This window comes from Rhinolophus sinicus, linkage group LG05 (genome assembly GCF_036562045.2).
Source record: "Rhinolophus sinicus isolate RSC01 linkage group LG05, ASM3656204v1, whole genome shotgun sequence".
Lineage (NCBI taxonomy): Eukaryota > Metazoa > Chordata > Mammalia > Chiroptera > Rhinolophidae > Rhinolophus > Rhinolophus sinicus.
The window spans coordinates 10,172,403-10,184,179 of record NC_133755.1 but is presented as its reverse complement, the minus strand read 5'-3'; the positions used below and the strand labels follow the sequence as shown (position 1 = coordinate 10,184,179).

The following is an 11,777-nucleotide window of genomic DNA, read 5'->3' as shown; positions in this document are numbered from 1 at the left end:
TGTCTCTTTCTTTCAAACCCTTGTTCTTATTTCTCTCCCACACAATCAATGGTTATGACTTCTCAAATCTTATTGAATAATCACAGTATGTGTGGGCATATATTTTTTACAACTTTAATTGAAATGCTTCTAAACTTTTTTCACTAACTATAATTTTTCTATGCATTTTCGCTGCAGACCCTTTACCTGTGAAAGAAATGTCCTTCTATTTTTGTACAAATGCCTGCATTTTAAAATATAAATTATTTATACAATAATTCTTCTATATATTCTATATATACTGAGATAAGCATACATTCTTTTTTTTAAAAAGTATTCTGGTACTGGGTAATCTTTGCATTTCTGTGATATATTTAGTCTTTCTGTTAACATATACACTTTTTATACCGATGTATTTATGAATAATTGGTCAATCATTTTCCTTTTTCCTATTGCCTTGTCAGGTGTTGATAGTAAGTTTATATAAAATACTTCCCTAGTCTCAAGAATGGGAAAAGTGCATAAGTGAAATTATTCCTGAAGACTCAATAACATTGCCTTGTAAATAATATGGGCCTCATTGTTTTTGAGCAAGAGATATTTTACTATTGTTTTCAATTTGTTAAGTGTTTTGATCTGTATCATCTACCTCTTCTTAAGTTATCACGAATAACTTAAAATGTTTAAGAAAATTCTTAATTTTGTCACTTATTTTTAATAACTTTTAATCTCAAATTTTGTTAGCTTATAGACTTCTTTTTAATTCTTAATATTGTTTATCATTATCGTCTCTTTTTTTTATAACTCAATTTTGACAGCCCATTCATTATGTCCTTTTTAGTTTTTTAAAGACCCAGCATTTTTGGTTTTGTAAATCACTTTTATATTTTCTCTGTTAACTTTCTGCTTTTATCTTTACTAATTTCGATCTTTTATTTCCTATTTATTCCGACATTTTTGCTTTCATTTCTCATTTCTATAATTTTGGAATCTTTTTAATATATTACTTTGCAAATTTTTTGGATATTATGCATTTGTTGTTATATTTCCATTACTTAGTTGGTGTGCTTTAAAATTTCAACATATAAGCATATAAGGAAAGTTTTCAGCCATTATTTCTTCAAATAGGTTCTCAATCCCTTGCTTTCTCTTTTCTCCTTCTAGTACTCCTATGATGTGAATGTTGCTACACTTGATGTTGTCCCAGATGTCTCTTAAACTATCCTCATATGTTTTTGGATTCTTTTCTTTTTGTTTTTCCAAATGGGTGTTTTCTGCTACCTTGTCTTTCAAACTGCTAATTTGATACTCTGCTTCATCTAGTCTGCTGGTGATTCCTTCTAGTGTATTCCTCATTTCAGTTACTGTATTCTTCACTTCTGACTTTGTTTTTAATGGTTTCAATGTCCCTTTTAATGCTTGCTGTCTCTTTGTTGAAGTTCTAATTTCTTTGAGCATCCTTCTATACATCATTTTGAACTCTGTATCTGTTAGGTTGCTTGCCTCCATTTTGTTTAGTTCTGTTTCGGGAGTTTTCTCCTGTTCTTTCATTTGGGACGTATTTCTTTGCTACTCAGAAGTCTCTGAGCCGACTGAGGCCAGCTGCTGTCCACCTGGGTCCTGCACACTCTGATAGTTTTTCAAGAAAGAGTACAATGTGTGTGGGGCTGGCTGCTCTGGGAGAAAGTGCCTCAGGTGGTGGGTGAGTTGGTTGGGGCGGGGTCTCAGGGAGTCAGCCAGGTGGAGCAGCAGAGTTCACGAGGCCAATCAGATTCAGATTTGGCCTGTGTGGGAGGGCTCAACACAGGCAATATGGTGCCTACCTGCCAGTTGCATAGAAGGACGCCACACAGGGAAAATGGCAACTGTCCTCCAGCCTTAGCTCTGAAGCCACACACCTCAGTCAGCTTCTTGTATGCTTCTGAAGCTCTCCAAATCACTGTCGTTCCACTGGAGCCCCCAGGTGAGTGCCTGCGAGTGAGAGAGTCTGTGTGCGGGCTGTTTAAGAAGATGCCTGGGTTTCCTGCAGCCTTCCATCCTACCCAGATGGTCAGAATCCCCCTTTTTTCACATCCAGATGTTGTGTGGATTCCTCTTTCCGGAACCAGTATTCTGGGCTGAGGAGGCTGGTATGAGGCTGGGGTCTCTCACTTCTCAGGGGGGAACTTCCATGGCCAAGATATTCCTCCTGATTCTCAACCGCCACACTGAGGTTTGGGGCCCATTCTGCGTCTCCTCCCTTCCTATGAGTCTCAACATGGCTTCTTCTTGATATCCCTAGTTACAAAACTTCTGTTCTTCCAGATTTCAGCTGGTTCTCCAGGTTGATTGTTCTATAATTTAGTTGTAATTTTAACGTGCTCATGGAAGGATGCAGGCACAGTGTTTATCTACTCTGCCATCTTGGATCACTGGCTCCTTTCTTAAGCAGCACTGTTGAAATTTGCCTCACCTCTTCCATACTCATCCAGCAGATATAAATTGCACTGTCCCACAAGTCAGATATGAAGCTTCAGGATTTTCATTTTACTATAATTCAAATTAGTTCATGAGTCCCATTTTCACAACTGGTAGAAAATCTAAACCTGCCAAATCAATATAAGCCAGACACCTGTTAAATTTTGTCAGTGCAAGATTTGAATTTATTGCTTCCTCACAAAAGAATAAATTTTTGACCCTACTTCACATAACTCAAAATGGATCATAGACCTAAATTTAAAAGCTAAAACAATAGATTGCCTACAATAAAATACAGGAGTAAATCTTTGTGACCTTGGCTTAGCCAATATTTTCTTAGATAGGACACTAAAATCACAAGAAGCAAAAGAAAAACTAGATAAATTGGACTTTATCAAAATTTTAAAAACTTTGTCCTTTAAGGACATAAAAAATGAAAAGAAAACCACAGAATGGGAGAAAATATTTGCAAGTCATATGTTTCACAGGAGACTAGTATCCAGAATATATAATGAACTCCTACAAATTAACAATAAAATGACAAATAACCCAATTCAAAAGTGGACAAAAAATTTGAATAGATGTTTCTCCAAAAAAGATACACAAATGACCAATACACAAAAACATGCTCAACATTATTATTATTTATTATTCATTGGGTAAATATAAATCAAAAGCACAATAAAATATTATTTCAAAAACAGTAGGTTGGCTATAATTTTAAAAAGGCATAATAACAAGTATTAGTTATGATGTGGAGAAATTATAATCCATATTCATTGCTGGTGGGAATGTAAAATGATTCTTTGGAAAAGAATTAGGTGATTCCTCAAGATGTTCAATACAGTGACCAAGTGATTGAGCAATTTCTCTCTCTCTCTCTCTCTCTCTCTCTCTCTCTATATATATATATATATATATATATATATATATATATATATCCAAGAGAACAGAAATCATATTTGTACAGAAAAACTTGTTCATGGATTTTCATAGAAATATTATTCATAATAACCCCAAAGTGGAAACTACCCAAATGACGATAAACTATGGTATATCAATACAATAGAATATTATTTGGTGATAAAAAATAAAGTACTAGTACATGGTGCAACATGGATTAATCTTTTAAACATTGTACTAAGTCAGCCATGAAAGACCATATATTATATAATTCTATTTGTATAAAATGCCTCAAATATGCAAATCATAAAGACAAAAAGTAGATTAGTTGTTGCTTGGGGCTGTTGGGACATATCAGAAATGAGAAATGGTTACTACCGTTTTTCCCTGAAAATAAAACTGGGTCTTATATTAAGTTTTCCTCCAAAAGATGCATTAGGGCTTATGTTCAAGGGATGTCATCCTGAAAAAAATCATGCTAGGGCTTATTTTCCACTTAGGTCTTATTTTCGGGGAAACATGATAATCAAATGGGTGTGAGTTTCTTTTGGGGTGGTTAAAATATCCTAAAATCACTAGTGGTGATGGGTGTATAACTCTGTAAATACACTAAAAAACATTCAACTGTATATTTAAAATAAGTGAATTTTGTGGTATGTGAATTATATCTTAATAATTGGCTATTTCAAAATAGAGAGTTTCTCTAGGATATTGGTGACCTTTATGTGTCACATTCAGTAACTGTCTTGAAACTCATTAGTGAGGCAGTACTTCTGCCTAAGAAACTACCTACACTACCTACAGCCCTTCTTATTTTCCAGGTGGCTACTAGGATTGAATGTCTTTGTTTTCCTGGAAGGTGTATTTGAGGGCAGTAGCTTCGGATTTCTGACAGACACTGCTATACATTTCAGCTATCAGGTATGACAATCTGATTTTCTTATGGGACAGATAATGACAGATTCACTAAGGGAACTCTTGTGAGTGTCACTGTGAATTCATGTGTAGGCAGTCCCCCGTCTGCTCAGTCAAGACCAATAGTGGGCACTCATAATGATGGGTAGTGAGCCAAAGTTTCTGAATATCTTTTATGAGAATATATCTATACAGGTATTTGTACATGTAGGCAATGTGAGTGATGTAAAGCACATATGCGTATATTTATGCAGAAAAAGGGATGACTGGAGGAGGAGCTGGTCTTGCTGTGAATGTATAAATATTGAGAGTACAAATAAATCTTAAGGACCATTTGCAGAAAAATGAAATCATTTACAAATCAGTCAAGTTTTCTTTTTGGTCACATATAACTTGCTCAGGTGCAGGGAATAGGTTTATCAATGGATCTAAAACATTTATAGATAGACATTAGTCCAAACCGAGCACTGCTGTTTATGCCGTTTAAAATCAGTGAAATTACCAGTGGAAATGGGTAGTATTTATATTTGTGATGTAAGTGTATGGGATTCACCACCCACGCCTGTTGAATATGGAAGGAAGGCCTGCAGTCTGAGTAATCCCACACCTTCTCAATCTACCTGTCAGTGCCCTCACTGGGAGGTTCTACTCCATTGCGCCTCAAGAGACCTGGAAGGGGGTGGGGGTGTGGAGCTAACAGTGCGTCCTGAGAGCCAGACACGTTCTCCTGTTGAGACCAGAGAGCTCAGGTGCTGTGTATGAAAGCTTTGCAGCTGTTCTGTTCTTTCTTGGAAATTACCTATCTCCTTGTTCCCACCAGCACGTGAAATCAGCATCAGGTAGTTACTGCTGGTTGTGCTGGTTGTGAATAGGTCTGCAGTCCATTTTCATGTGGCAGAGAAGGCATTTTTACTTCAGTGCTTTTGAACCCATGTATTTCCAATCAACCCCACTGTGCTGGGGATTTTATGCACGTAGAAAGTAGTAATATGGATTCGTGGACTCGTAGCATGAGAACCTAGAATAAAAGGGATGATGGTGAGTAGGAGAGTAGAAAGATGGAAGAAAGGAAGGAAGCAGGGAAGGAAGAGAGGAAGGGAGGGAGGGCGGGGAAGGGAAATGGTATTAAAGTACCAGACTGTTGTTATCTTTTACTTGCAATACATCAATGGCAGCATCAGTGGAAACTCTGCATGAGCTTAGTCCCAACTTATTTCTAGAGGATGCTCCAAGAGAACCCAACATGATAATTAACCTTAAAGATGTCAAGAGACTGGGGAAATGGCAAAGGCTTTCCTGTGAGAGAGTCCTAGGCTGTGCGTCTTCCAAGTTCAACGTCCTTTGGGCAAATCCTTTAATGGCCTCTCCGCCTTGGGTTTTTGATCTGTAAAATGGACATAATACTAGTTACCTTGTAGGATTAGAATCAAACTGATAACGCAAGTAAAGCAATTGGAAAAATAAGTGTTCAATCAAGCAAGTAAGTGTTCAATCAAGCAACTGTTATTATTACTGGGAAGCTAGATGTGCTCCTACAGCACAGTAAGGCTGTCTCTCCCCACTTCCAGTTAAAATATGAATGAAGACGGAGAAAGGAAGAAACTGAAAATAACCACAGAGACTAGTAAGATGGACTGACAACCTTATGTCACAAATGAGAGACATTTCTACTACCTCTAATGGGTTTTAACCCACATAGAGAAAAACCTACGCAGGCTTCATTTTACGAAAGAAAGGTTACCTAGCGAAAGAAAGACACTTTTACTTCTCCCATAATCTACCCCCAGATTCAAAGACTACACAGTGTCTGTACCAGTCCAAGAGCTGAGCAGCTGCCCGTCTTGCTTTTGGGTGCTGATTCGTGAGGAAGCAACTGTCACTTGCTGTCATTTTCACATCTATAGACAGCAACTCTCAGAATACAACTAGAAGGAGGGTGGGGGTTGCTTCGTCACAGTCCATTCTAGGCTCCACAAGGAAAGCCGTGCATGCAGACTGGAAAGGGCCATCCTGGGAACTGTGCCTGCTGACAATTATAGTCCCACCCCAACCAAACCCCCTTACCCAGTAACTCAGAGGTCAGTGCACCTGTTACCGGGGGCAGGGAAGGCTATCACCTCCACAGACTAGCACATTGAGCAAATGTCTGCTGAGTATTGGAAGAGGCGGAGTCACATCTGCCAACAGTAGACAGGAGGGAAAGACTCAAAACGTCACCCAGGTGGGCAGGAGAGCGCTGAAGACAGTTCGTTCACCTTGTTTGTTGACAAACACTGAGGGTGACAGCCAGCTGAATCACTGGCTGGGAGCAAATAAAGAGGGAGAATAAAGTCTAGGAGAAAAGTGCTGCCATGCAGGGAAAAGAAAGACATCTGGAAAATTCTGACAAAGGCATATGTCTGAATGTGATTTAATTCAGAATCCAAGAGAAAATATTAGAAAACTGTTTGCCGTCTTCAATAAAGAATAAAGGGAAATAGGCTTTGTGAAATCACATGCAGGAGACAATAGGTTATCAGACAACATATGGGAAGGCAGGGGCTCTTGTTCTGCTTTTATTGCCAGCACTTAGCACAATGCCAGGCACAGACTAGTCACAACATAAATAGAAGTGCCACTCAGCAAATGGTAACTGCATTTATACCCGGGCAGTAAAATTACCAGCGATACTCATTTTCTTCCTATTGTTTGACCGCACTTTCTAAAATCTCTACAATAAACATGACATGCTATTGGACTAAGGAGAAAAAGGCATGTGAATTACGTGACGTCCTCACTCCTGCTATCCACTGCTAACACAGTTGCTGGAGAGCCTCCCAGGAAAATAACTCTGACAGTGCTAAGATTAGGGTGCCAACATATCCTCAAGCACATCTGGTAAACTGGGCAGGAATAACGCAGTGGAATGAAATTTCAAGAAAGAATGTGGATCCGTATAGAGAGAATCTACCTCCAGAGATGAAGAAATTCGCCAAAATGAGCTGGGCTTGGTAAGAGGCTTAGTATAATAATCTGGAGGATAAAACTGCCCCCTCTTATTCCTGTGGTTCTTTGTTCCGTGTAGTCCTCCTTAACTAGAATTAAGTGTTTTGTTTTGTTTCTTTCTGCATTCCCAAAGTAATTAATGTGTCCCTCTTTTAGAGCCTTATATTGGATTTGTTCTAGAGTTTGTTTTGTACACACCTGTCTTCCTGCACAGTCAAAGGTGCTCTGTAAAATAAGGGTCATGCTTCATCATCCTCAGGTCTGCCCCATCCTCACTCAATTATTAGTGAAAGTTCAGACAATTCAATTGAATTATAAGAAAGTGTGTTGTGCACCATCAAATAAGACCTGAGGCGATCAACCGATATCAAAATCAACGGCCTTCCAGTGATCACCGGAGTGGAAGCTAAGCTGTGCTGAAGATGGAAACAAACAGAAGCTCAGGGTTTATGGGTCACTGAAGCGTCAGAGAACCTCGGGGAGCAACTAGGCTTTACACCCCACCGTGGTTCCCCCATTTTTTACAGAACAAGATTATCTCCTGAAAACAAAGCTCCTCTTTTGGGGCCCACCTGTGCACCTAGATAACGTCATCTTTTTTCCCCTCACTACCCCAGGTTTATGTAGGACACTTAATTTCCCAGACATCTCACACCATTTCAAAACCCCTGCCTTTGTACAGTTTGTCAAGAATGTTCACTTTACTATTTCAGGGCTGAACATCAAATGTCATCCACTCTATAAAACTTTCCCTGACCTCCCTTAATACAGTTGACCACTCTCACCCCTCTGTACCCTTCCAACTTCCTACTTACAAATCAGATTCAATGAAATCCACAAGGTCTCTGGATTTATGCGTCTGGCTATTACAATGGCTTCCCCCAGCTATACAGAGAACTCTGACATTTCAGAAAGTTGTAGATAGGCTCACACCTTTCCAGTCATAGGTTCTTCCTTTTAGAGGGAGCTCCGATAGTCTAAGTCTCCCAGTCTCTCTACTTTTATTGAATCACACATCCCCCAAGGAGGAAGTGTGACTTTGCTCAATTGTCAGTTTGGCAGAAGAAACTGGGAATAAGAAGTTAAGTCCCTTGTCTTCCCTTTTCTCCTTGAAAACTTACTACGCTCATTGTGGACACGTTCCGCCCTTCTCCATGCTGTAAAATGTAAAGTCCAGGACCCAATGTGAGGAGGTCTAGAGTTTTCCTACAGCTCATTGTTACAGCACACCTAAGCCACATTCTCTAGCATCAGCTTCAGTCCAGTAAGGAAAAGAATATTTTGTAGTCAGAAAAGGCTGCCATCTTGCGTTTCCTTAAACTCTCAACAGGGTTGCCCTCCATGGCAGAAACCCACACCCCCAGCTCCCAAGTAATTCTTTGACTTGGTTTTACACTAAGCAAAACCTTAGTTTTACTAAGGTTGATACTAGAGCAGCAACCATGAAAGATGGAGACCGAGAGGACCTAAGAGGATTAGCGAGAGGTCAGTCGCTTTTCCAGTTAATCTAGGGGAGATGGCCCCTCCTCAGGATATTTCTTCCTCTGTGGAAACTAGCTCTGAGCATAAAAATACCATCACCACACAGTCTATTTCCAAAACTGTTAAGTGGAGGAAAACATTTTACTTTGCTGAGGTTTTGGGTTTTTTTCCTTACATAGCCAGCCCTCCATCACAGCTCACAAAAGCCTGCCATATAATTATTGAAGCCTGGCAGGCACTTCACAATTTCCCTGAGCACCTAAGTGGGTTTCCTTCCTCTACCTCTTTCATTTTCAAAAGAGTAATTGGAATGAGTCAGTCTCTCCTGTTGCCTCCCATTTGCCAAATCCTCCTTGAGGAAGACTAAGGCAGGTGCTGTTTAGCACTTATTATGTGTTTGTAGTCGGGCAGCAAGACAAGTTTAGATTTGACATTTCCAGTTTCGATTTTGAATCATTATACTCTTGTTCACTCAATATTGACTTAAGCGTTTCATCAGATCGCACTGATGACCTAAGTCTTTCAACGTCCTTCCCATTTCATGCAGGATTAAGTCCCAACTGTTGTCCTACTTTAGTCTAATTTTCTTTTCCCAAGTTATCCCCACAATAATATGAGCTTTCAACTTAATCGGAAGCTTTTGTTGTTGCCAAGATGACTTCCAAATTCTTCCCTCTATACTTTTTCTTACATTGTTGCCCTTTAGGGATGCGATCGCCTTTCTTTCACTTAGCCATGTCCACCCTTCAAAGGCCAGTTCAACTTCTTCTTCCTCCAGGAAGATGTACATCCTACCCTATAAACCCCTATACTTAAAAGAATCACTCACTTATATTTGCAAAACTGCCTCATGGCATTTTGGTTTTACGGGTTACTAATATTATTTCTTACGTAAAACCCTGAAAGTCACACATCTCAGGGAGCTCAAAGAGCTATCAGGGATAGAGAAAAGCAACAGGCAATGACTTACCATGGTGGTAGGTATGTGCTGTTGATAAGGCAAATGCAGGATTCCTCAGAGGGACAGGTAAAGGTATTTACCCAAGGTTAAGGGTAAGGACAGGCTTCCTGCACTGAGCATCAAGGAGCAGGTGGTATTAATCAGATCGCTGAAAGCAGTACTGCATTCCAGACAGAACAGCACGTGCAGAGACCAGGAAGAATGAACAGGTTTGCCAAATTTGGAGATGTGCGAGCAGTAGCAAATGGTCTGGGGTCGGGTACCAGAGGTGGGCATCTAATGGAGCTGGGAGAGCAACCGTGGTGACTCAGGAACCAGACTGTGCATGGCCTTGTGGCCTAAGGTACAGAGGTCAGTGTATGTTACAAGCACTGGGGGCATGATGGAAGAGTTTTTGTTGTGTTACAATTCTCATCATTAGAGACTCTTAGAAAATGCACTTTCAGAGTGATATTTTAGATGAATCCCAGGTAGACACACTGGTTTTTCTGTATTAATCGGGATGTTACGAGAACCCAGACACACAACGAAGAAGCACAGATTGCCTTTAAGCCCTTGGTTATTTCTTGAGGTGAATATTGTCTCCCGCATGGCTTCATTAAGCTCCACAAGGGTTAGAACTGGGCCGGATTGATTTCTGCCTTCTCTCAGCCTACTCCGAATGTGCTGAGCAGAGTAGAGACAGATAAGATAGTAGGCACGCTGTGAATACTGACCTCTGATTCAAATCGCCGCCCTTTATCTGCTTCCTTCTTCCTTTGTAGCCGAGAAAGGGCCCACGTGTCAGATCTACCAGGAGCACATTGGATGCTCCTGAGGGTCTTCCTGTCTCATCGCCCCCTGCCCTCGCTACACAGAAAAACACACTCCTGAACTCTGTCTGTCATTGTCCTGCTTGCTTTTATAGTTTGACCACATCAGGATGTATTCATGAACAATATATTCTCGAGGTTTCTAATTTTTGAATCTTATAAAACCAGATTCATATTGTACGCATTCTCCTAAGGCTGGCTTTTCTCAGCCGGTATATTGTTTCAGAGATTCAGCTCATTTCACTGCTCTGTACCAGTAATGAAATGAGCATATCACAATGTGTTTATCCATCGCTCTATCAGTGGACAGCGGGGCTCTCTTTTGGCTATCTCAATGTTGCTGTGAGGAACTGCCTTTTGCATATTTTCTGATGGATTCACCACTAGTTGATTCTGTGGTTAGAATAAAAAGTTATAAGCTTTCAATGTTGACTGATCTTGGTATTGCAAATGAATGTGACAATTGTAGAGATGAGAAGTTGTTTTATTTTTTTTTTACTAGAAAATGAAAACATAGTTGGCATTTTCTTTCTCTATATGATCAAACACTGGGTGGAATTAATAGAATGTCTACATTTCTGTGACCATAGCAATACAATAAGCCAATAGTGCTATTAGACGCCAGCCTGATGGAGCTAAGGTCTTACGTAAGAGCAAATATTGCCTCTGATTATTTGCTTACAGATCTTTATCTTATATTCACTGGGAATTAACGAGAAATGAGACCCTCAGAGGGTTATAACTACCTGACTATAAAGCTTGGAAAGTAACTCCTAACCACAAAGAGTAAGATGAGAACAACGATGGCAAAACATGTAGAAAAATTGCAACTATCCTCTGAAAAGATTAGAAACAGTTGTTCTAGGAAACTGAATTTTCTTAAGCTACAACTCATCATCCTTGTGTTAATTAATTCCCTGTTCTCTGTGCTATGTGTGTTTTTGGTTCATCAAAGAACATTTTGGCTGGCTCTCACCTACAGCTGTCTCACTCAAGCTGCCCTCGCTGGCTCTGATCCAAACACAAGGTGGGGTGCTGGTCTTTCACAGGGATGGGGGGCAGCGCAATCTATCTGAGCCTTGGATTCCTTTAAAATGGGTATTATCACCTCAGGCCTGCCTTCCTTAAAGAGCTGAGAAGGTCAAAGGAGGCCAAGCACACACAGTAGCACTTTGCCATCAGTCACATTCTGGAGAAGTGTAATGGATGCCACTGATGATGATGGTGACCACAAACATGATGTTACTCTTGTGCCCAACTCGATAGGACACTGGAAGACATCA

At 40.0% G+C, this 11,777-nt stretch overlaps 1 long non-coding RNA gene across 1 annotated transcript; it reads right to left on the bottom strand.

Moving 5' to 3' along the window:
• Positions 1 to 3,106: 3,106 nt before the first annotated feature.
• Positions 3,107 to 11,315, bottom strand: LOC141571504 (uncharacterized). The gene is made up of 3 exons (XR_012496250.1): positions 9,692 to 11,315; positions 5,510 to 5,638; positions 3,107 to 5,272 (listed from the first exon to the last, which is right to left on the bottom strand). It is a non-coding gene; the product is annotated as an uncharacterized LOC141571504 (long non-coding RNA).
• Between the last annotated feature and the right edge of the window lie 462 nt (positions 11,316 to 11,777).